The sequence below is a fragment of the Episyrphus balteatus genome, chromosome 3, assembly GCF_945859705.1.
Source record: "Episyrphus balteatus chromosome 3, idEpiBalt1.1, whole genome shotgun sequence".
NCBI lineage: Eukaryota > Metazoa > Arthropoda > Insecta > Diptera > Syrphidae > Episyrphus > Episyrphus balteatus.
In genome coordinates this window covers 113274977-113302274 of record NC_079136.1, presented here as the reverse complement: position 1 = coordinate 113302274, position 27298 = coordinate 113274977, and the positions used below count along the sequence as shown (strand labels likewise).

The following is a 27298-nucleotide window of genomic DNA, read 5'->3' as shown; positions in this document are numbered from 1 at the left end:
GTAACTCAAAAACTAATGAAGCTATCGACTTGAAATAAAAAGCAAATTGCTCGTTAACTCATTGGTCATTGCATGAACCTAAAAGTTCAATATAATTTTCACAATAAATATTTTTTTTAACAATTTGTTTATAAAAAAACATTGTGTTTATTAGTTTTTTTGGTCTCTAATTTTTATTTTACACTTTTTTTTGCTAAATTTAGGTTCATGCAATGCGTATAAATATATTTTAATGGAAAACAAATTTCTCTTTTGATTATAAATGATTTACTGGACCTGGGCATTGCACGGCGCAAATGCGAGTCATCAACTTTAAACGGTTGTAGAGCCGCCATTTTGTTTTTATATTACTTCAAAAAAATTGTGTTAAGACTTCATGATGTTAACAATATCATGTATTTTTCCAAATTTTAATTAATGCTTTCAGTTTTCCAAAAAAAATTCTTGAAAAATCCGTCGTCCAGAGGGATTTCCCCCCTTAAAAATTTGATTGATTAAATAAAAAGTTTCAGCGACTTGAACCATTGCATTAAGTATAAAATTTTCAAGATAATCATTGATATAACAACGTCTTTTTCAAGATATTTTGTTATTAAATTTTGAAATATTAAAGCAAAAAAGAAACCTTATAGATAACAATAAATCAATATTAAGAGTAATAAAAATCCATTAAGATAAAAACCTTAAAGATAAGTATTAATTTTATACAAATAATAGTTTTTTTTTTTGAACTATTTTTCTTAGAATCCTGAAGAAGCGTGTAACCACACGTGAAATGTAGACAGAAAAGTTAAGTTAAAATCAAAATAACACCTATACAGTCTACGATGAAGATAAAGTAAGGTCTTCGTTACTTACCTACTTAAATTTGAGCTCACAGTCCAGGACAGATATCGGCCTCAACCAAGAAGCATCTCAATCTAATTAAGTTCCTGTATCCAGGCCATCAAGTTGAGGTTGTTCTCCAACTGAACGCAACCATCAAAGATGAGCTTTTCCTTAGTCACGTTGCTCGTTGGGATTGAATTCAAAATTCTTCAAATCTTACATCTGCAAAAAAGTAATAAAAAGGAACTATTGAGTTTTTTTTAACTTTCTCAACAGTTTTATCAAATATAATTATTCTATTTTAATCTCCACGTATATGAATTTTCTTAGTCGATAAATCAAGTGGAATCTAAACATAAATAGGTTTTCAAAAATTGTTGTTTTTTTTCTAAATTTTGCTTTTAAATTTTTTGAGAAATTACCCACAAGTATAATATCGTCTTCATATAAGACAATCTCCCCAAATTTTCTACAATGGCAGCTCAAAATCACTCTGTGAAGGAGTTTTATTTTTGATTGGCAGGTGGCCATGGCACAGAGGAATAAGTAGATGACTGCAGAGCTGGCATCGTGGGTTCGAGCCCAATGGTCGGCTCAGAAGTTTTTTTTTCTAAATCGCCAGCTTAACTGAAGCCACATGTTTTTTTTCTTTCTTTGTTTCTATCTGTGTATCTCTCATGTGCCATTGGCTTGTGTTGTCTCAGCCAAATGGTCTAAGTCGCCTGTGCTGTTAAGTGTCTGTACTTTTACATTTATGTGCGTTGTACAGTGGAAATAGTCATATGCCTTGTTTTGTAACTCAGTACATAGCTCAGTAAAATTTTGCACGGCGAACAACAATAAAATAAAATAGTGAGTACCAATAAAACACGGCTATAGTTATAGTAGTAGTATTTTTTATAGTTAGAAATAAATGCATTTTCCAATTAAGGAATACAGCAGAGTATAGATGAGGCATTGTTTCAGGATGTCAAATGGGCCTTTAACTCAATTTTCGATTTTTGATATATAGGCCCTTTATGCTCAGTACGGTATGCAGTATTATAATTAAAAAAAAAAAAACTTATAAAGCGGTCACTACGGTGTATGAGTAACATTTTTTTTTCTATAAAAACAAATTTTGTTGAGTAAATAATAAATAAACTAAAAAGGTAAGTCCTTCGAGCAAGAGTATAAAAAAATAATTTCGAATCTTCGAATCTTTATTTTTATGGGAAGAACCTCCTCATCTCAGTTTTTTATTTAGGCTTCAGTTTCATATAAAAAAAAACACTTCTTTATTAATCCACTGTTGCTTAACAAAGTCTTGTAGGAAATTGAATGCTTTGCCAAAATAAAGTATTGTTCACTCTTTTTGTTAATCTTACCATTTAAAAATTATTTGAGGTCCAAAGTTTGAAAAAATCATTAAAATTAAAGTATCCTCATGTAACTTTTCTGAAACTATACTGAAATTAAAATTTAGTCAACAATGTATTAGAAAGATAAAACAAATTTTGAAAAGAACTTATCTAAAAATATTTTCAAACCCATTTAATTTCTTTTTTTTTTGCAGAGTTCCAAATTGGACCACATCTGCTGCAGCAAACTGGCATTGATTTTTTCTCAAAAAAGTTAAACCGTAAGTACTTAATAATTTTAGTTATTATTACAAAAATAAAAATTAAAAAAAAAGATTATTAAATGTTGATGCAAAAATTTGTGCAGCCAAGTATACTGAGATGAGTTTTTTGGTTTAAAACTTTCAGCAAAAACAAAATAGAAATTCTCCTACAAATGTATTTTTTAGTAATTTTTTTTTTTTTAAATCAGGTATTTTTCTTGTTATAGATTCATCCAAGTGGGATTTATGTATGTTAATTTTGTTTTTTTTTTTTGTTTTTGTTTAGTTGAATGTAAAAGATGACGAGTATCCTGAGTGCTAAAAACAACTGCAGCACCATATCGTTGTTATTATTATTTTCTATTATTAGTACTTAGTTTGATGTACTGCGCCTCTACTCTATCCTCACATACAAAGTAGCACCTAATGATTTTAATTAAAAAACTTTTGCTCTTTGTGGTAGTTAATACTGGCATACTCATACATGCCATAAACATACATATATTTATATAAATCCTTCTTATAACAACTAAAGCAAATAATATAACAGAAATTCTGTACTACCTACAGACAAGAAAAAAAAAACAAAAACAAGTTAAGAACAATAACAAATAGTCAATCTACCTTTCTCTTTCTCTTTTCTATTTTGTTTGAATTTACTTAAGGTGCAATATCGCACAGAAGAAAGCAATGCCTGAATTTCCTATATGTTTTATAAAAGAAAATCATCCTATACCAAACATATGAACATGTATACAAGCCAATTCGAAATAACATTTCTGTGTTTTGTAAATGTAACCGTACCTATATTCTACCTCTATATTATATCCTTTGTATATTTATTTATGTGTATTTACATAAATAGCCTTAAGGAAGTCGAAAAGCCATAACATTGCCTTGCCACTAAAACAACAGTCAAATAACCAAACTATAAACAAACTAATGTAAGCAAAAGGCCGGATGAATGTTAGCAAGTTAGACATATACGTTGGGTTGTACCTACTACATACATATATGAATTGTGGTCTATTGTTTGAATGTGTGTATTGGGATACATTGATGGGTAGGTTGATGAATGAGAAAGTTTAGGAGGGGGGAGGTAAAATCTAATAAAAAGTTTTCCTGGTACAAGAAATTATGAAATATATGTTTTTGTGTGTGTGTGTTTTTGTGTCTACGCACATGGGATTTCCTTAAGGCTCCCATGATGTTGAGTAAGATGTGTAGCTTGTGTGTGCTTTTGATGAAATTAAATTTTTTTTTGATGAACTTAAAACAATATTTAATGATATTTGATATTTTTAGATGAAACATTTTGGTTTTTGGTTGAATTTCTGAATATTGTTTTAATTGCATTCACAAATTCTGAAGCTTGATGGTGATTTTACTTTTACATCAATATATTTTAAGGTAGCTGTCATTAATGATCACTGATCACCTTATGACGACTGAAAAGGGCTCTACCTTGGGGGCAGTTAATTATTATCAAAAGAAAATTTATTAATCGGTCACTACGGTGTATGAGTAACTTTTTTTTTCTGTAAAAATGATTTTTTTTTTATAAATGTGAAACTAAACTAAATTTAAGTTCTCCAAAATAAAGTGAAGTTTTTCATTTTAAATAATATCAACGTGCAGATAAAAGCGTGATCTAAGTTTATAGAAGGTAGGTAGGGAAATTTCTTACAACCTCTAATTTTGTACGATGATTACATCGATGAGTGTTATATTGAGCCATCCTACAGTAATTCTTTGATCATTCAATAATGTCGGTAGAAATATTACTGAAAAGAGTGTTTATTCCAATTTCATTCTGATATGTTATATTGATAAAAATTTTGGTGATGAATTTTCAAGGCTTTGGAGGTGATTGATGATTTTGATAAAAATGATTCCTAAGACATTTTATTAAAATAAGATCAAGTAGTAATTAGGCCTTATGAGTTATAACTCCTCAACTATTTTCTTGCGCATATAAATGATTTGCAATGGTTCTAAATGCTTTTGTGAGATGAAGATGATACTCTTGGAAGATTTTTCAATTCCCCGAAAAATGTGAAAAGAAAAAATTAAGCTGGTAAAAAGTCGGATATGAACGCAGATATCCGTAATGAAAGTCTATTTAACTACCCACATCACTACTCAAAATATATATTTTGCTATTTTCAGCAAAATCGTTTCCGAGCCAAAGAATTTTATTTAGCTAAAGAAACAATTTTTACGATTTGAAAAAAAAAAAACATTGAAAAAAAAATGAGAAACAAATTCAAGGGTAAAAAGAGAAAAGTTCCTTACTTTTTAGATGAATTTTCAAAAATTGGACCACATTAAAAATGAAAAAGAATCAAACATATAAAAAACTGTTTCAAACGTTCTTTGGTCAACGCTGCTTTAAATATTTAAGCATAATTAAGTTAAAAACAACTTCTTGCTAAATGTTCAAAATGTGTGTAAATTTCGAAGATTCATTTCAATGCTATGATTACAAAAAAATAAAATCAATGTTTCTTATACTTTTAGTCAGAGATTTAAAAAATAATTTTTTAATGCAATTTTCCATTACAAATTAAAAAAAATATATGTATTGCAAATTAAAAAAAAAAATATTTATTGGAACTGAATAAAATTTGCATTAAAAATAAAAAATTTTACTGCAACTGACAAATATTTGCATTGAAAATAAAATTTTTATTGCAAATAAAAATGTTTTACGTTGAGAAAAAATTTTATTGCAAAAAAAATAAAATGCACGACTGGGTCGCACGTACTTGCTCTTGTAGTTCAAAGCATCTTTATCTTAAATATCTATTGGAAATTTAAGATTTTGTGAAGAAAAAAAAAAATAAAAACAAAAAAAAAAATAAAATCAAAAAAAAAAAAAATCGAAAGTTAAAAAAATTCAATTTTTTAAAAATTTTTTGAAAAACTTTTTTTTTTAATTTTTTTTTACATTTAACACTTCAATACCTATGATGTCTGTAAATTTTGAAAAAATTGACTTATGCTTTGATGAAATATATGGACTTAAAAAACATGTCAATTTTTAAAAAACGGCAACGCCATATTTCCGCTCTTGGCAATTTTTGAGAAAAACTAAAAACGCAGTTTTGTTGGAATCAATAAGAGTACTGCGCACACCAAATTTAAACGAAATCGTTAGAGCCGTTTTCGAGAAATTTAAAATACCTCGAAAACGTTATATGGGAGATATGCGTTAAATTGGAGATATTAAAAAAATAAAAAAAAAGACCTAGGAATCATCTGTACCAAGTTTCAAGCAAATCCATCCACCCGTTTAGGCCCTAGCTCGATGTACAGATGAACGCACAGACGCACACACGCACACACGCACAGACCGACGGACGGCATGACGAAAACCACTTTTTTGATCTTCTTCATCATCGTAATGTTGGTTTTGATTAAAACCTCGATTTTTTTTTTCTACACGAAACCAATACTTGCCCTATAGAGCAAGTAAAAATGTCTGCATTGAAAAAACAAATCTGTGTATTTTGTTTTTAATATTCGTTGAATACACGGTGTTACAAAAATGAGGTTTTAAAATATACGCGGGCGGAGACCTATCAGGTTTTGTAGAGCTAGTCGCACTGAATACGAAACGGTATTTGAAAATCCCCTAACACCCCCAAAATCTGGAGTTACGGGCAAAAAACGGTTTTTTGGACCTTCACCCATTGAAAAAATTCTAGCTTCGACAATTTTTTACCCATTTTCGATTTTTTTACAGTTTCTGATAGAAGATAAATATACCTTTTTAACAATGTATAAAACATGTAACTCGGTTAAACCACTTAGAATTTATAAGATGTCAAAGTTCAAAAATTCAATTTTTTTTGTCATTTGCCCAACTTCGGCATCAATTTAAAGTATATGTTTTCAAAACAACATGCTATTTAAAAAATATATTCTAAAACTATATCTATTTCCCAATCGATCGAGGTATTTTTTATGAAAATCACTTCAAAATTAGCTTAGAAAAAAAAATTTTTCGATTTCAACCCAGATACAGAAATTCGAACTTTTAGGTATAGAACAAAAATGTTGTTTCGGCACGTAGTAAGATAAGTTGGGCGCCAGGATTTGATTAAAGGTTTTTGTAGAGGAGCTCAATACAAACATTTTTTTTCTTTGGGAGGGGGGTCTATCTCCCCCCGTTTAGGTGGGAGGGGCATTTTTCTAAAAAAAATTATCAAAATAAAAAAAAATTATTAAAAAACAACGGCAACACTTACAGTAATAAATGATACCATTTCCAAAAGGCAAAATTGTGCATTTGGTTCTAATTTCTAAATCAATATAATATTACCAATAGTGTTTGAAATAATCGATTTCAAAGTTAAAAATAGGCGAAAAAAAAATTTGTAAAAACTCATTTTATACTATTTTTGCCCAGACTGTGAATTTTAGTAAATAAATTACTTAAACAGAAAACTGCCTCAATTAATTCCTTATCGAACAGTGAAAACTATATGTTTCTATGTCTTCTAGTTTTTGAGAAAATTGAAAAATAAAAACAAATAAAAACAAAAAATATTTTGAAAAAAGAAAAATCTGATAAAATAATTTTTCAATTTTCTCAAAAACTAGAAGACATAGAAACATATAGTTTTCACTGTTCGATAAGGAATTAATTGAGGCAGTTTTCTGTTTAAGTAATTTATTTACTAAAATTCACAGTCTGGACAAAAATAGTATAAAATGAGTTTTTACAAATTTTTTTTCGCCTATTTTTAACTTTGAAATCGATTATTTCAAAAACTATTGGTAATATTATATTGATTTAGAAATTAGAACCAAATGCACAATTTTGCCTTTTGGAAATGGTATCATTTATTACTGTAAGTGTTGCCGTTGTTTTTTAATAATTTTTTTTTATTTTGATAATTTTTTTTAGAAAAATGCCCCTCCCACCTAAACGGGGGGAGATAGACCCCCCTCCCAAAGAAAAAAAATGTTTGTATTGAGCTCCTCTACAAAAACCTTTAATCAAATCCTGGCGCCCAACTTATCTTACTACGTGCCGAAACAACATTTTTGTTCTATACCTAAAAGTTCGAATTTCTGTATCTGGGTTGAAATCGAAAAATTTTTTTTTCTAAGCTAATTTTGAAGTGATTTTCATAAAAAATACCTCGATCGATTGGGAAATAGATATAGTTTTAGAATATATTTTTTAAATAGCATGTTGTTTTGAAAACATATACTTTAAATTGATGCCGAAGTTGGGCAAATGACAAAAAAAATTGAATTTTTGAACTTTGACATCTTATAAATTCTAAGTGGTTTAACCGAGTTACATGTTTTATACATTGTTAAAAAGGTATATTTATCTTCTATGAGAAACTGTAAAAAAATCGAAAATGGGTAAAAAATTGTCGAAGCTAGAATTTTTTCAATGGGTGAAGGTCCAAAAAACCGTTTTTTGCCCGTAACTCCAGATTTTGGGGGTGTTAGGGGATTTTCAAATACCGTTTCGTATTCAGTGCGACTAGCTCTACAAAACCTGATAGGTCTCCGCCCGCGTATTTTTTGAGTGTTACACCGTGATATCTTACAATTTTGACTAAAACTGATTTAAAATGGTCAGATAGTCAAAATTGTAAGAAATTCGACGAATATTATAAAAAAATATTGAATTCACAGATTTTGCATTGTTTTTAAATGTTTAAACACGGTGGTCTTGAAAACGCGGCAGGTTTTATAAAAAGTAATGATGCAGATTTGTTCGAAATGATCTCAGGATTCCAAATTTGTAAATTTCAAAATCGTACCTGATTCCTTTTTTGAGTTACAGGCATTATACATATATATTTTTGACTTAGAATGGGGGAAGAAAAAAAAAATTAAACAAAAAACAAAAGCACATTATAATGTCCTATACCTTTTTGGGAAGCTAAAATATACTCCTTGAATTTGATGTTTATTTGAAGTTAATTGAGTGAATAGTTTTTGAGAAATTTAATTTCATTTCGAAGAAATCTGCATCATTACTTTTGGGGTCCATTTTTATAAAACCTGCCGCGTTTTCAAGACCGTGTAAAATATATTTTTAAGATACACATTAAATAAATATTTTGTTCAATCATTTCTATACGGTTAAATCGCCTATAGAAACTATTTACTTATTATTTAGATATCGTCGCGTCGCGTGCCGTTCAGTGAAATCTCCCTTCATCCATTTTTTGAGAAATTGCATTAGAAATTGGTAATCTTATAGCGTATTAAAAATTTTAAAATAATTTAAGAAATGTATAATGCACTTTTTTTTGTCTTGGTTATGCACTTCTATTTAGAAAACTCTTATCATACCATCATTATACCTAATTGCAAGCGTAAGACTTTTTTTCAATTCTTTACTGGCGGTCTCATATTTTTGTTTTCAAGTATAGGCAACATTTTTTAGAAAGACATTTACAAGTAGGTAGGTATTCTGTAAAAAAGGGTGCTTCAAAAAATTATTTTTTTTTCAACTCTTGCCCTTACAATTTTAGTTATTAAAAAAAATCCGACTGAATACTAGGCGCTCTAACTTAACTCTAAGGAGTTATCATTTCCATTTTAGTTTCAAATTCAATTAACATAGAAATTTTTTCGCTTTTTAATAAAAACTGAATTTAAACCAACTAATTTTTATTTTTTAAATTAACCATCACATTATAAGAAAATCGGCTTTTTAAAATTAAAAAAAATATGTAGCTGAATTCTATTATATCAATTAGGAGATTAAAAAAGACAAGCAAGTTTAAATCAAAATTTGTATATATTTGTCTGTTATTTTTTAATAAATACTCTACCAAAACTGACCTCTGCTCTGTATCAACCTTTATAGATTTATAGATACATACATATTATGTACCTTTTACTAAAATAAAAAAAAAATACATCAACAAATCTATATCTGATGACACATTGGAATTTATAATTTTGCCAATTTATTGACCCGTAACAATATTATGTAATTGAAAAACATAAAACAAAAAGAACACACATTCTTGTCAAAAGAATAATATAAACTATCTATACATATTACAAAATGTCACACCCTAGTAACATCAACAAATAATACAAAAGCAAAAAGCTACATATCCTTCCCTTTGCAAAAAAAAAGAAAAAAAAATATTTTGACCACCACACTGATGACATCAATTTTGAATTTAATTTGATTTGACAAACGAAATGTTAGTGTCAGAGTTGAGTAAATGCTATGGGCATTACTCGTGTGACATAGTATATAGTTGAATGCACACAAGGGTTTTTTAACAAAATAAAAAAAAAAAATATATTTCAGAGCAGGCAATTAAAATGTTTGCACTTCTAAACCAAGTGACTCGTTTTTTTTTTATTTTTTATTTTTGATGGCGAAAGTGGATATTTCCGGCTTGTTGCCAGCGCAATGTCCTTTTTCACAAATTGTTGAACTTTTGTGTGTAGAATGTAGATGATACCTACAATATATATAAAAGTTGTTAGTGGGGTATGATGCTGAAGAACCATTTATGTTGCACACAAAACAAAAGTGTGAGATTATTATTATATTTTTGGCAGCAGCCAGCAGAGCAATGAAACAAGCAATTTTGGGCAATGTGATGGGATCTCTTGAAAATTAAATGGTCTTGTTTTTGTGGCATTTGAAAAAAAAGGTTGTAAAGGTGAAAAATATCTGGCAGTAAATGTAAGTTTTCTTTTGTTTAGAGAGAAAGAGAGATTATAACCTTTTGGATTTTCTGCCAAGTATGCTGTAGGTAGGCAGTTTTGGAATTATTCATTCATTACCTATTCATATATCAGGTGATTAAAGTCTTTACAAAAAAAAAAAAAGAAATGATTTGTGACTATTTAAACAAAAATTATTAATAACCTTATAGTACAGGTAAAGTAGGCATAAAAAAAAATTGTTACACTCATGAAACTTGGCTAAAAGTTTGCTTTTGGGATTAGAACCAAGGATAAAAAAAAATCTATAAAAATATTATTTAAATTTTTTAAATTTTAAAAAGGAGTTTTAAAAGAAATAAAAAACTTTACTCTTTCGAAAACCTTTACTTGTTTTTTTATTTTGAACTTTTAAGTGAACAAATAGATTTCAGTGCATTTTTCTAAGAATATTTAAATTGTTTCAAAAGAAAGCAAAAATAAAATTTTAAAAATCATTGAAACAAAATTTTAAATTTGAATGTTGTTGAAAAAATAATTATGGATTAGTGATTTTTTTTCAAAAACTTGTTTTAGTGATTAATTAGTTAATGGCAACCAATATTTTCAAATTTTGTTTCTGCAAAAATATTTTTTTTACGTCCGTATGGTTTTTTATTTTTTTCCTTACAAATCTATTTCTATGGCAGAGATTTAATGAAATACTTTGTTTGGAGATATATTAAGTACTCAATTTTAAAGATGCAAGCAAATTTTTATATATTTAAGTAATTTGGTATGATCCAGTCGTGCAATTAATGTTAGCTGGGACGAGAATCTTGAAAACCACAAACAAATTGAGAACTCTGATTTTTTAAAACCTTCTGAAGAGCAATAAGTTCTAAAAAAAATGATGATAATCTTGAAGCTTAAAATTGATTAAAATATAAAATAATCCGGTTTTACGAAAACAGAAAATGTAGAAAACTAGAAAATACAAAAGCCGTGAAAACTGAGCCCGGAAATAGAGTATATTCAAGGGGTGCAATGATGTTTTTCGCGAAAAAGATTTCATTAGGGATAGAAAGGAAGAGTAAATAGTTTCCATAAAAAAAATTTTGATGAAATGGCGTTTTTTTTTTCGAAAAGACAATAAAAAAAAGTTTTGTTTTCATTAAAAAAAAAACGAAATGGTAACGGAGTTACGAATAACAGAGTTACGAATAACAAAGTTACGCGAAACCGAAGTTACGAAAAACTAGAGTTACAAATTCTAAAGTTATGTTAAGCTATGACAATATACCTACAATATACCTACCTATATATTTGCCATATAGGCAGGTCTTTTGTGTCATATTTATGTACCTGCCCAACTATCAGAATTGTATGTTTTTTTTTATATTAAAATTTAATAGTTGAGTTTTAAAAGACAACGAATTTCAGTATGTATTATCAATTAATACCTGAAAATTGCAATATGGATGACCTACCCAATCAAAATTTTACAAGATTAAATAACACCCATTTTCGCTTTACTCATTTAGTTCTGACCATTGAGAAAAATGTTAATCTCTTGTTTGTATTTCCATAATTCTATATCGTTCCTCGCAATTGTTGCCAACCCAAAAATCACATGTCATAGCGTAACATAACTTAAGAATTCGTAACTCTAGTTTTTCGTAACTTCGGTTTCGCGTAACTTTGACGCTCGTAACTCTGTCGCCCGTAACTCTGGTATTTGTAACTTCGTCGGTTTCCCGTTACCTAATTGGTGAACTTCAATAAGATACCGATATTATTATTAAGTTTTTCCAATATACCCATTTTTTAATAAACCGTGGATCAAAACGAAGCAGCGAAGAGTTATTTAAGTTATTTAAGAAGAGTTAGTTAAGATATAATTGCTAAATTCGAAGCCTTTAAGGGCTTAAAGAATCTTGAGCAAACCTTATAATTGTTCGCATTGAAAAAACATATTATTTAATTCCAGAATTTCGAGCATGCAAATCAAAAATTTTTTGCTCAGATAATTTTTTTTTTTTTGCATAGTTACATTTTTAAATGTTAATTATTTGTAATTGCATTTTGCTATACCATTTTTTTTATGCAAACATTTTTCTATTTGCATGTTTTTTTTTTTAAATACTCAAATTACAATATTTTTTTTATACAAAAATTTTAAATAATAATATTTTTTTTTAAATTTGTATAATGCAACACAAATGCATTAAAAAAAATTAATTTATACAACCCTCCATGGTTTTGCATTGGTATGTTAATTTTTGTATTGCAGCTTTCTTTTATAGCTTTATGTTTAACACATTGCGATTTTTTTTCCAAAAGGACCGTGAAGTATGAACATTTTCTCAATAAATATTTATATAAATCTAAAAATATAACAAATTCATAAGTCATTTTGAAATGTAACAACTGAAAACTTCATAAAAACTCAATTAATTGAAGTCAAGTCTCCATGTCAAAATGAAATGTTTCCTGCATCACTGACTCACTTCAATCGAAAAGACTTACAGCTTATAATAAAAAAAAAAAAAAAAAAAAACAAAATACTTGTCACATATACTCTTTATACTCAGCCCCCATCAAAAAGTTCAAAAAGTTCACTTTACATCCCATAATCGTAAAAAAAAAAAAAATAAAACCCAACTATCTGATCCTAAACAAACTGGTACATCATTCAAATCCAAGTTTCAAATTTTGTCAAGTAGGTACCTATACACCACCACTTCTATACACACAGAAAAACTCTCTGATATCTCTCTAATCCTTGTGCACCCACATTTGACACCCGCATTTTACCGATACGAGCAGATAAAAAAATAAAATAACAAGTTCAAATCAAAGTCTTGTCTCTTTGATTTGATTTTGAAAATCTACTTCTTCCGCAACCAATATACCTTATCCCCAATACTATACTATACACCACCACCAGAATTGACTGCAAGAACTTTCTTTTGATCACCATAGGAATTGTCTTTTTATACTTTGTATAGATAGAAAATACACGACGAATATCCTGAAAATTTATCTTCTTTCAAGTTGTTTTTTTTTTTTTTTTTTTTTTTTGTAAAAAAAAAATAAAACTCAAATACAAAACAAATGAAATTAAGCTCTGGTGAGAGATACTTCAGGTTGTTTTAGATGAATGTTAAAGAAATTTTAAGAACTTTTCCTTACTATCATATCCTCATCCTGTATCCACACACACACTAACACACTCACATTGGAAAATTGGTTGTCTTTTTTTATCAATTGAAAATTCGGCTTTTGGTCGATAGAGATAAAGTTTTTTTTTTATTTGTTTTCTTTTATTTGATTTTTTTTTTCGTATTTCAAAGGACAAGGACATGCGGGCGGGTTAGGTTATAGGATATGGACTCCTGATGGCTTTAACCGGGTTGATGGTGATGGACCTAATTGAATGTACCAATTCAAATGGGCGGAAGCGTGTGTCTGCACATAAAAGTTTTGTTCTTTGTATTCTGTTTGGCAATCCTTTTCTTCTTTTTTTTTTTTTGTTTGAAAACTTTAAAAAGGTGATATCCTTAAGTTTTACTTATATTGTTTTGCTGATTTTGGGTAAAGTCAAACATTTATTTTGATGTTTTGTTAGGTAGTTGATTGTGAGGTGAAGATTTTGGGAACTTTAGTATTTGTTTTTTTTTTTCAAGTTTTGGTAGAAATGGGGCCAGTATAAAATGTTGTGCAAATATCAAATATTTTCAAGTCAAGTCGAATTTGAAAAATCGGTAAAAACCACAATCTCAACATGCTGCTCTAAAACTTAAGTAAGAAATTGAATTCTATCAAAACCTTGATTTATTTATTTTTAGCGAAATCGAAATTATTTATTTTATTTTATTTTTATTTTTTTAATTTAATTTTATTTTATTTTATTTTATTTATATATTTTATTCATTTTTGTTTTTTTTTTTTTTCTTTTAATTTTATTTAAATTCTGGTAATTATATTTGATTTCGATAAAATCAGATCTTTGTATGTTTTCCCTCCAGAAAAGACTTCTAAACAGATCAGGCTTCGAGTAAACTGCCATGAGATGTATAATTTTCTCTTCAGTTGCTCTAAATTCATTGCTGAAAATTTACATTAAATTTAAATTCCGTTAAATGCAAATAACCGAAAATGACCAAAAACTGACTGCAAACTGATGCCTAATACAACATCTCTATGCTTTTGTTTGCCCCCGAAGAAATTTACAACAGTTCAATCTCTCTTTCTCTCTGATAAAATCATCAATTTTGTCCATTTTCCTGTCCATATAGATATCACAACTAAACTTTATTAGTCCGATATCCTTGTGTGAGTCGAAAATGCAATAAAAGACGAGAGATAGATAAATATTCCTATGCACTAATTGAAATTTTCCCAATGCACTATGGCACTATTGTATCTCTCTCTCGAAAGTACTGTATATCTCCTAGAAACAAACCCATCTGGCTGATAGCTGGCAAAACAAAAACCCAACCGAAACCTATTCGATTTCAATTTAAATCCTTAATTCCATTTTCCCAAGGATATTATTTTCTATGTTGTGTTACTACACTCTTACAGTATCATCATCATCATCAGCCTCTTTCCTCCTTTTTGTCCATTTCAAATAGGTATATTAATTTTTTGGATGAAATTTTAATAAATTACTCCCGTCATACATATATTCGTATAATAATGTTCTCCCTAAAATAGGCATCACAGCGCTGCTATCTTTCCCTCTCACTCTAATTTGTATATAAATTTATAATTAATAATATTGTGGACCCTTGAATAGAGAATAACAGCCCGAAACTAAATTACCGTTAGGGTCGCCATGTCATCCACTCGTCCATGTTATATTTTTACCCGAGGCAATTATTATAGTTATACTCTCTCTTATTTTCATGTGATGTGATGAGTGGTGGTGGGGGCAGAAGGAGCAAGAGCCTTTTCCAAGGATGAATTACTTTGCAATTAATGTTTCAATCTCAAGAGAATAATCAATGGAAAATGACATTGTAATTGATTTTAAACAAACATATGTAACAACATTGAAGCTGAATGCTAAAGGGATGATTGTAGAGAGGTCCTGTGAGGTCCTCTTCCTCGTGTGCTGTGATGTCTCTTCAAAAGAGTTGCCATAAGGAGAGGAAGGTCACATGTTGGATGGGTCCTTCTGAATGCACAAATCGACCAAATGAAATGCATGATGATTATAAGAATCAATGTCCTGTGTCCGCTTCCATTGGGATCGGGTTCTCGAGAAATTACATTAACCTCCTCCGACCGACCGACGACGATGGGGGTGCATTTACTACACATGTCCACCTTTTGACACCCATTTTCGATTTCAAGTCGAGTGGATAGGAATGAAGGGGTAGGAGGGGGTAAATAAAGTCAATCAGCCCAAACCAACCATCATTGTATTGAGGGAAAGGGCTTGGTCATACTTAATGAGAGTGCTTACAAAACGCATACGAGAGAGTTTATTCGGTTCGTTCAGTCCTCTCGAAGGACGATAAAATCCATGGGTGCAGTGTAGTGTGTCACAGGGTGCACCGGGTACGACATATTCAAACAAACACACACTCACACACAATCACTGTACTCTGTTACGGATTCATACAGAATGGACAAAGTAATTTAATATAGTCCTAGAGCAACTATTTACTTAGGTTAAATGAGAGTAAGAGAGAGGAGATAGTATATACTATACATATGTGTGCCCTCGAGGCTGGAAAATGCAGTTAAATCCGAATCCAGAAAACGATGATTCCTCTTGTCCTGTGATGGTTCAAACTGAAATAGAAACTAAGTGGATACAGTTGAATTGTACTACAAGAATGTTTTAAATAGCTACCCTTACACTCAGTGACTGGCTGGTTCGACGGTTAGGTATAGTGAGAGAGTCGTTTGGCACCACCAGCATCATAGATATGTCTAACTTCGCTATGCAATTGTATATAGTAGATACTCCTCGACTGGAATTCTATCTGTGTTGGATGGGTATCTGTGGAATTCTTTGTAGCAAGTTGGAAATTCTTTGAATAGTTAGTAGACTGTTCTTTTTTTTTTATTTTGTGATACTTTTTTTGTCTTGTGTGGCTTAGGGTTAGACGCTGCTGGAATAGATTTTCTTAAAGAGATACAGGGCGTTTCACAGTCACTGTGTTGAAAACCATAAGTTTCCTACATATGTATTTCTTAATTGAAGAATTATGAGGCAAACATAAAGAAGGAAAATTTATCTGTAAGATGTTGATTAGAAATTTATACAAAATGGCATACCAATTTTATTTTAAAACTTTTTTCCCAAAAAATTATTTAAAAAAAAATTAGTTTTTTTTTTAAAAACGGCTCTAACGATTTGGAAAATTTTTTTTCTAAAAATGCATCTTAATATATCAATCAAAACTGCATACTTACTTTGGAGGGCAATTGGATTTCAGATTTTATTTTATTTTTTTTTTTAAAACGATATTTATTTTTTTCCAAATTTCTATATAAAAAGTCTTAAAAATTTAAGCAACTGCATTTTATTTTTGTTTATATTGTCATGAAATTTCTTATTTAATTACCATGTAGACCAGATAGCACGTTATATTCAGCTCCGGTTCCTTATTCTGAAAACCTTAATTCAAAACCACTTCTCGATAAGTTCAAATCTGAAGCGGAAAATGATCGTTATGTCTTTGACCATCCACTAAAGCATCAATTTTTGCTTTTTATATATAATATTAGGTATATTCGTCGAGTTTTTTCCAATTTTGGTTATTTGACCATACATTTGCCTCTTAGCTATAATATTGAACCAAATGTAGAGCCAAAAATCAAAACTTGAAGAAATTCGACAAATAATAAAAAAAAAATATTTTTTTATATTTTGCATTGATTTTTTTTTTTTGCAATGCAGGAAATTAATTATTTGCAAAACATTTTTTCTTTAATGCAAAATATTTTTATTTTTAATGCAAATATTTTTCAGTTGCAATATATTTTTTTTTTTTTTGCAATAAATATTTTTTTTAATTTAAAAATTTTTGTATGCAATAAATATTTATTTATAAAATAAAATTCATTGTGCAATTTGATTTCTCTGATTTTGATGCATTTTGACAAAAAAAAATTCAACATCGTTGGAACCGTTTTTTAAACAAATAATTGTTTATAATTATTTGTTTTATATAATGTTGATATGCCATTTTGTTGCACTCATTAATGAAGACTATAAATCTAAATTTTAAAAAAATATACCTACATAACTTCGTTATTTTAAAAATTTGATTTTCAAAAAAAAAAAGTTTTAATTTTTTTAAGAATCGAATTTTTTTTTTTTTTTTTTTCAAAATTGTTTTTTTATGATTTATTAGTTAAAAGTAAACCTTAATTTTAGCTGGTATATGGCTGCAAGTAACCCCTATTTACAATCTCCAAAAAACACAACGTACCAAGTTTAAAATGAATAGACCCATCTGTTAAGGATGTACATCTTTATATAGACCGAAAACCTAACAGACAAACAGAGCCCTGCAGCTCACTTTTTTGGAATACTTTATCTTCGTAATGTAATGTTTACTGTTTTCTCAACTTTTTTTACGAATGCATCACTTGATAGTTCCTATATCGCAAGTAAAAATAACATAACGTTGAACTCAGTTAGGTCGATTAGGTCCTTTAAAAAAAGATACGGTGGCGTTTTGAAAAACACTAAATTTTGTTTTAATTTTTCATACGTGATAAAGGATTGGACATTATTTTGAAACTTCTGTTCGAAATACATCAATTGAAAATGCTCGATTTAGAATTGAAATTAAAAATTGAAACAAAAAACAGCTCCACGCTTTGTTTATTATTGATCCTTAAGAGTCAAAGACTTTATATTTTTTTTTGTATGCGTCAAATCTGGTTGTTCTAGTTTTAAGCACAGTTGCTAACAACGTTGGTCAAAAAAACTAAGTTTTCGGACACAAATTTCAAACGCAACACCGTCAAACATGCAATCAATGTTAATTGTTAACATTGAAAATCGGCTATTTATTTTTTTTTAATTTAATAATAAATTATTTATTGCATTTTTGACAATGTTCATTCGATTTTCGATTTCGAAAACTAAGGACTTCATTGATTCAAAGTTATAAACATTTATGGCAAAAATCAGGGCTACCATATTTGCCAAGCTTTAACCCCTTGTAGCCCCATGTGACATTTCTGTATCAAACCGAAAAAGATCGCACAAAAGCTGGTCAAACTATATTTTTATTGTGTAAAAACTTTCGTTTTTTTGGATAAACCAACGGGTTTTTATTTTTGAATTTTAGGAAATTGCCTAAAAATAAATATTAGATAGCTTTTTGCTTGAATTTTTTTTCAATTTTATATAAACATAAATTATTTAAACTTTTGTGTTTGCTCGATAAATATCGAAATAACTCAGTAAATAATGAATGTGTTTTTGTCTAGGAAAGGCCAATCGATTGACATTATTAATTTTGAAATTTACGATCTTGGGTTACAAGGGGTTAAAGTTATTTTATGAGCAGTTCGAATATTTGTCACAGTTGTTTGTAAATTTGAATCAATGAAAATGTAAGTATTAGGAATCGAGTATATCGCTTATAATGACAAACTGTTTCCTTAGACAAAACATTTAGGAAAAACTGGTATAATGATGGAGGTAGGTCGTCCTATGGCGGGATCTTATACTAAAAAAAACCTATAGCTCAGGGAAATTAGTCAAAATATGGGCATGAAATCGCATTTTTCGTGGGACAAAATTTTTTTCATGGAATGTGTTCGGGAGTTTGTCCTCATCATAAAAGTCAATTTGTTGGGTTGATTGGAGGTTGGGAACAGCCGCCATTTTGGAAAAGAGATTGGTATCGTTTTTATTGAATAGCTCCATTGTTATTCATTTTAACAAAAAATGACAAAGGTTAGGCTTATTAACAATAAAATTATCTAAAAAATGATATACAAAACAATTCCGTGAGTTGATTAAATAAAATTTTATGGTTGGTTAAAGTGCGTGTTTGTGTCGCAAGGTTGGGGCAAAATGACATTTTTTCATATATCTGACGAACTTTTGATTTTTTTGTTTAATTCTTCAAGAATGAAGTATAGTACTTATAATTATCTATGAAATGACCCCTTATTTGTTATTTTAACCATCATATTGTAGAAGTAATCTAACTCCGAAATTCCCTATGTACTAGTCAAAAGTGAGAAAAAAGCAAGTTCTTTGGTATTAGGCCGAGCAAATTTTGGGAGTAGAGATATTGCCAAAATATAAGTACGCAGTTGTGCAGCCATACGCGTCTTAATATCGAATTCAAAGGTCTGACAACTCTAATTTTATGCTTTATACTGTTTTCGAGGGGTTAAAAAACGTAAGTTTTCCAGTTAATGTGAATGGTCTAAATTTTAACCATTTCAAATTATAAATAAAAAACTGATGCTCTGTCATTTTTCCTAAATATGAACACTCCAACCTTGAGGATGTGACCAATAGAACTCAAGATATAAGCCGTTTAGCGATTATGTTTTAGAGACATTTGTTTTTTAATTTTTGTTTGTTTATTTGAATTGAAAACCCCAATATGGTAATTAAAAAAAGCTTGTATCTTCAGTTCTACTAACTGCACCGCCAAGATTGAGGTGTCCAGATTTAGGAAAAATGACAGAGCACCAATTTTTATTATTATAATTTGAAATAGTGTAAATTTAGCTCATTCACACTAACTGGAAAACTTACGTTATTTAACCCCCCGAAAACCTTATAAAGCACAAAATTAGAGCTGTCAAACCTTTGAATTCGATATTAAGACTAACATGACTACAAAACTGCGTCCTTTTATTTTCTTTATACCTCTACTCCCAAAATTTGCTCGGCCTAATAGCAAAAAACTTGCTTTTTTATCACTTTTGACTAGTACATAGGGAATTTCGGAGTTAGATTACTTCTACAATATGATGGTTACAATAACAAATAAGGGGTCATTTTATAGATAATTATAAGTACTATAATTCATTCTTGAAGAATTACCCAAAAAAGTCAAAATTTCGTCAGATATATGAAAAAATGTCATTTTGCCCCAACCTTGCGACACAAACACGCACTTTAACCAACCATAAAATTATATTTAATCAACTCACGGAATTGTTTTGTATATCATTTTTTAGATAATTTTATTGTTAATAAGCCTTACCTTTGTCATTTTTTGTTAAAATGAATAATAATGGATCTATTCAATAAAAACGATACCAATCTCTTTTCCAAAATGGCGGCTGTTCCCAACCTCCAATCAACCCAACAAATTGACTTTTATGATGAGGACAAACTCCCGAACACATTCCATGAAAAAAATTTTGTCCCGCGAAAAATGCGATTTAATTTACTAATTTCCCTGGGCTACTAAACAAATCAAAAGTTAAAAAACAAAAAACATTTATAATTTTTCTCAGAAATTCATAGAAATTTTATTATTTATATTATTTTCAAAAGATGATTTATTAAAAATTATTAAAAAAAGAAGGGCAGTAACGATTTTGAAAATTTTTCTTCTGAAAATATTTTTTAATAAAGTTAAATCCAAGTTTCCTTCTTGTTTTGGACCCCCGCTTTGATAGGGATTTTGTTTTTAACTTAAACTCTAAGAGCAAGTTCGTGCGACAGAAATATGCATTTTTTTTCAGAGCGGGCTTCTGTATTTTTTGGAAATTTGTTTTTATGTGTGGACTAGTTTTTATGTTTAAAACAATTATTTCTTTATTTCTATAGTGGATAAATGCGTTTTTGTAGTTTTAAAAATAACATTAGGTATATACGAATATTTTAAAAAATTCTTACTACCTAAATAAGTAACAAAATTTAACCAAGTTTTTTCTTTAATGAAAGCCTTAACACTCTTAGTAACTTTAGCATATATGAACAATGAAGCAAATGGGTTCCATTCAGTTTTTTAAATTTAAAAAGTAAATTTTCAAACCCACGCACAATGCTCTGTATAACTTTTTTAAAGCATTGTTTTTTTATGACATTTCAAACAAAACAAAATAGACAAAATGAATAAAATATATTAATCAAAATGTCAAAAGTTTTATTTATTAAAACCTCATGGTTACCAGCAATAAAAAAATATAAATAATAAAAAAATAAATAAATAAATAGAAATAAAAAATTATCTTCTCATCTGCTGTTGGTTTTGCACAGAATACAGGAAGAATGAAAAAGATTGGGTTCCATTATCGTCCATGACTTGGCAAAGTGTCATCCAATTTCAAATATTTACTTAAGATACTGAATTTCAAACTGAAAATAACAAAAAAAAAATCAAAAAATTTCCCGCACCAATTGAAGCAAATTTGTTTGCCACATCATAACACCCCCAAAGGATTATCCATCAGGTAACATCAAACTTTCTATAAAGTGTGATGAGGAGATGGTTGAATCTAAAAAAAAAGTGGGGGAGTAAAAAATAAACTCTCGCTAACAAAAAAAAACATCTAATCCGTCGTTGTTGTCGTTTTCGTCACTGTCGTCGTCGTCCTTCCCGACATCCATATCGAAGAGATACAGTTTTTTTTTGTTTTTGCCCTAAAAACAAAAAGATTTAACGAATGAAAGGGGTTGATTGGTGGTTAGAGTGCAGTGCTGGGCTTGGGCATGCTGTGCACGTAGCGTAAATTTAAACTTCCTTTCATTTTTTTTTTTTTCTAACTCTCATTTTTTTTTGCTTTTATATTATCCTTACAAAAGGATGTGTACTGTATAGCTAGCTATACAACAACGAAACCCCAAGATGATTTGATAGGTGATGTACGCGATGGTTGATGACGGTGGCTTTTCTTGACGCACGCAATGATTGAACATATTTAATGGACCCCTTTTGGTTTATCCTCTCGGTCGGTGTTTACCATTTTTTTTTAATTTTTTTTTATCTTTTTTGTTGGTGTTCTTCTTTGCATGGCTTCTGTTTCAAAGGATAATCGCCAAGGATGAGATATATTTTGCACATTGCTTTCCCCGTGTATACATTTTTATTTACAACACGCTAGTCAATCATTCAAAGTTAACACAATTTTTGGCACCGATAAACGCTTAACACACACATCATTTCTATCGTCGTTATCTTCATCATCATTACGCGAGTGTGGGTTATGTTATACGCGAATATTTGTTTTTTTTTTTCGTCCTTTGATTCACGTATAGTGGTTGTTTGTGAATCATGGATTTTTTTTTTTATTTTTTTTTTTTTAAATAACAAACAGTAATGGAGAAAATGAACATTTGAATATTTTATAGGGTAAAAGCGGGTGAGATGGCATACCTTTTTTGTTTTTGTCATATTTTTCAAAGTAAACCACATTTCATATTTCTAACAATGCAAAAATGTTCTATATATAATATCCAACGTATCGTTTGTTTTACAGAATTTTATATTTTAAATTTATATTTTTAAATTAATATAGAAAAAAAGTTTAAAAAAAACCATCTCCCCCTATAGGGTGGGTGAGATGGCGCATGAGTTTATTTTAGGTTTCTATTGCCAAATTCATTGCAAAAATGGTTGAACGATGTGAAGGAGTCAAGCACCAATGCATGCTGTATAATAGATAGCAACTAGTCGTCTTTTTTATAAAATTTGAACTTGGCTTAATTACTTAAAAAAATATTTTGAGGGTGATATGGCACATGCTAAAACTATACTCAATTAAAAAATTCTAGTAGGGAATGCGCCATTTCACCCTCAAAAAACTGCGCCATCTCACCTTTTTGTGCATAACTTATATTCGTAAGCACCCATAAAAAGCAGATAGAACTAGAGCTCAGATTTCACACGCAATGCATAACTTATACTTTCTTGTATGTATTGGTGTATCAAGGGCATCTAAGATCCCAACAACTCACAAAATATCGGAACAAAAAAAAAGGGAGAAAAAAAAATTCGAAAAAAATCATCACATGATTTGCTTTGAAATTTTTTTTTATTTTTTGTATCACAGGTAAAGAGACGATTACTGGCTACTTCGATTTAAAATATTTAAAGAAACCTAAAAATATTTTTCGTACATTTTTAGAGCAATAAATGTAAAAGATATTTAAAGTGCGCCATCTCACCCGCCGCGCCATATCACCCGCTTTTACCCTAAACGGAGTTTCCTTAACTTAGACACTCCTGAGAGACGCAATGGGGCGTGGCAGGTTATAAAATTGTTTTCTTTTTTTTTTTTGTAAATATGTGTTTTGTTTTCATGTAATCCAGGTGATATAAGGAAACATATTGTACGTGTTGTTTAAATATAAAGAAAAAATGAAAAGGATATGGTGGGTATATTTTTTGTGTCATGTTTCGCTATAGAGAGATGATGAAGGAAAGCTGTATTTTTGGAAAAGGGATAGCCCACGGGATTTTGAAATCCATTAAAATATCGATAACATTTGTTTTTTATGTTACTTATTTCCTTTCTGTTTGTTTCTACACTAATTTGAGAGTCGCGTCGGCTTTTGATGAAAAATCAGCTAAAGGGTATTATAAAGCAATTAAAGCTTAACTGCGAAAGTGGTAAATCTTGACTGTTAAACTTATCTTCAATTTATTTTTGAAACAATCTTTTGAACTTTCCATATTTTGTTCACTAGGTTTTTAGTTAAACTTAAATAAAAACAATTTATTTGGTCATCCTGTTCGCGTTTATATAAAAGCTATTTATATGTATTGCTAACAATTTGCAAAAGTTTAATGATTGTAATATATGTATTTCTTTTATTTCGTAAATAATTTAAGTGATAAAAATACTTGTCAGTACCATGTAACTGTCAGGCAGGAGTCAGGGCTGCCATGTGTTGGGAATAAATACATTTTCCCTGATTTAAAAACATTTTTACTCTCCATGTTTGAATACAAAATAAAATATATCTCTTAAGCGTATAGTTGGGCTCCATAGGTGTCCGCGAGACAAGAAAAACAATTGAGGGGCAATTTTATGAAAAAAAAAAAAAACTATAAAAAAAAATTAAATATTAAAAAACAAAGGCCCTTACTAAAATAACTAAAAAAACTTTTTCGAAAGCTTAGAACTTCGCTATTGCTCAATTATGAAATAAAGGACTTCCAAGAAAAAGCTTTTGAAAAATAACTTTTCAAATAGGTACAAAATTTCGAAAATTGTTTTTTTTTTTGTTAACCTATACTCCAGTCAAAGCGTCATTTGACCTTGCGCAGAGAGGCACTGTCAGCTTTTATTTCATGGATCGATAGGGGTATATTTAAAAGGCTTAACCCCAATTTCTCACCACCTGATCATTCTTATTAGCGGAGTTATTCGCAAAAATGCATTTTTTGGGATATTTTACTTCTAAGCTAATATCTTTGCTCCAGATTGTTGTTGACCAAAAAATAAACATGCATTCTCTTCCTTATAATATTTGCTATCGTTGTATGTAATTTCATTGTATTTGAGTGAGTAAATACAAAATGGCAGCCATTTAAAGTCAAATTCTTGTTGTTAAAAAACACATTTTTGTCATTATTTCGAAAAAAGCTTATGTCATGATTAACATTTTTCTTATTTATTTTGTAGCCCTATTCATGTCCTGCATTTAACAGAAAAAATCAGCTCTTTATCACCAAAGATGGCCGAGCAATTGATAAATGAACGCATGCAAAACCGGTGCGAAAACACCCAAAAATATCGTTTTTTGGGAATAACTCGGCTTCAGAATGTCCTACGACAGAAAATAAAGCTATTGATTGTTCGTTACAACATTTTCTATCAATTTAATGCACATTATTTTTGTTGAAACAAATAAAAAATAAGTAATATTAAGTCAAAGACGTTTTTTTGTTTAGCAAACTCTTGCCTTATTATTTTGTAAACGGTGCAAGTATTGGCTAAGAAAATAAATTACTGATGTAGCCCTTTAAATTATCTACAATTTAAAAAAAAAAATAGCTCTCTACGACCCAAAAAAAAATGTTAATCATGATATAAGCTTTTTTCGAAATAATGACAAAAATGTGTTTTTTAACAACAAGAATTTGACTTTAAATGATGGCTGCCATTTTGTATTTACTCACTCAAATACAATTAAATTACATACAACAATAGAAAATATTATAAGGAAGAGAATGCATGTTTATTTTTTGGTCTACGACAATCTGGAGCAAAGAAATTAGCTTAGAAGTAAAATATCCCAAAAAAAATGCAATTTTGTGAATAACTCCGCTAATAAGAATGATCAGGTGGTGAGAAATTGGGTTTAAGCCTTTTAAATATACCCCTATCGATCCATGAAATAAAAGCTGACAGTGCCTCTCTGCGCAAGGTGAGGCCCTTTTTTCCGACGCTTTGACTGGAGTAAGTTACCTTACTAAATTAAACATTTTCTGACACCAAGTGCCATTATACTTTTCGTAAAGAAAATCATTTATAATAAAACGTTTTTGGATAGGTTTTCGAGGTATGATTTTTTAAATTTTCTGTCATTGTTTTTCGAAGCATACCTATGTACTTATTATTCGGACTATACCTACCTATCTTGAGTAATAAATTAGCAACTTGAGCAGTAGAACCGTCACTTCAGTGCTAGATAAATAAGCAAGAAACTCTAGGATAACATATCGCACTAGTATTACAAAACTGTTGTAACTAAAAAAAAAAAAAAAAATTTCTCGAAGTTCCAAATTATAAAAAAAAAAATTTTATCAAGTTCCTTTATAAAAATAATGCAATTAACTATTCAGCAATTATTTAAAATATTAGATATATAAATATAAAGTTATTGTGTAAGATATGATGTCACCTCAGGCAAAAAAAAAAAAATAATTGGAGTTACAACAGTCTTGTATAGTAATGCCATATCTAAATCACATCATAAGTTTGAGTCCAATGAGTCAAAACATTTAAAAAAAAATTGTTTTTTTATTGAAAATTTTTGACAAAACAAATTCTTCTTCGGTGAAAAATTTTAAATCTTTTGAATCTTCGAAGTTTAAAATTTTATATTTATTGATGGGAAAGAAATGGATGAGTTACAGCTATAATTTAATTTTAACAATAAAATATTTTAAAAAATTCAAGAAAATTTCAAGAATTTCCGAAGCATAAAATTTAACCGAGCGTTAGCCTTAAACCCAACTATTAAATTGGTTTTTGGCATGGTGAAATGTGTAAAATTAAGCTAAATTTTAAGTGAGCTTTAAATTTGGTAACCACCAAAGTCTATATTTCATCCAATTTAGTCGCATTAAATTATATATTATCATTCATATTTCGTGACATTTTTGAAGTTATCTCGAAAACCTGTCGTGATGAGACAAAACAGACTTTGGATACGGTTTCAGCGATTCAAAAACTATATGTAAAACACAGTCGCACTCCCTGGTCAGAACTTTTTTTATTTGTGGCTGTGTTATCTTCTTTTCTCCTCAATTTCTATAATAAATATAAACAAACTTTTTAGTTTTTTTTTTTTTTTTTTTTTTTTTTTTGACGGGAGGAAATCTTCAAAAGACACTTGGCAGTATTCGACACCAAGTAGTGTGGGACTCTTAACCACTAAAACCACCTCTTTATCAGGACCAATCTTGAGAGATCGACATCAGATTTTTCTTTCTTAACTTTGTAAAATCACTTTGGGGGAAGTTTAAACTTTTAATACTTTCCCATGTTTTTTTAGACCATAAGCTCATGAGGCTTGGTTCTTCTTAATCTTCGAACATGGTTTCTTGTATTCAAGACGGACACCATTTCAGAATTGGTATGACATTGCAGTCTCTGATTATGGGATACAGCGTATTTTTTAACAACTTCTGTAACCGTTTCTATTTGTAAGTCACAATGTAGATCGCTATTTCTTATGTACCAGGGTGCATTAACTATTCCACGAAGGACTTTGTTTTGGAATTTTTGGATGATTTCGGTATTTGTTTTCTTTGTACAGCCCCATAATTGGATACCATAGGTCCAAACAGGCTTTAGTACTTGATTATACAGCATTATTTTGTTTTGGGTTGATAAATCAGAGTTGTTACCAAGTAACCAGTACATTTTTCTATATTTCAAGTTTAGTTCTTCTCTTTTCTTTTTGATGTGCTCTTTCCACTTTAGCTTTGCATCCAAAGTCATTCCAAGGTATTTGGCCGTATTGGCGTAAGGTACAGCTTGATTATTAATGAATATTGGAATATTGTTTATCTTTTTATT

At 29.4% G+C, this 27298-nt stretch overlaps 1 protein-coding gene across 11 annotated transcripts in view; it reads left to right on the top strand.

The window, feature by feature from the left end:
* LOC129916500 (tyrosine-protein phosphatase Lar) overlaps positions 1-27298 on the top strand; it is a 664315-nt gene that overhangs the window by 281447 nt on the left and 355570 nt on the right. For all 11 annotated transcript variants that reach the window (XM_055996494.1, XM_055996492.1, XM_055996499.1 and 8 more), the window contains exon 3: positions 2384-2449. The gene's annotated coding sequence lies outside the window, so the exon portion shown is untranslated. The remainder of the gene's footprint in view (positions 1-2383; positions 2450-27298) is intronic.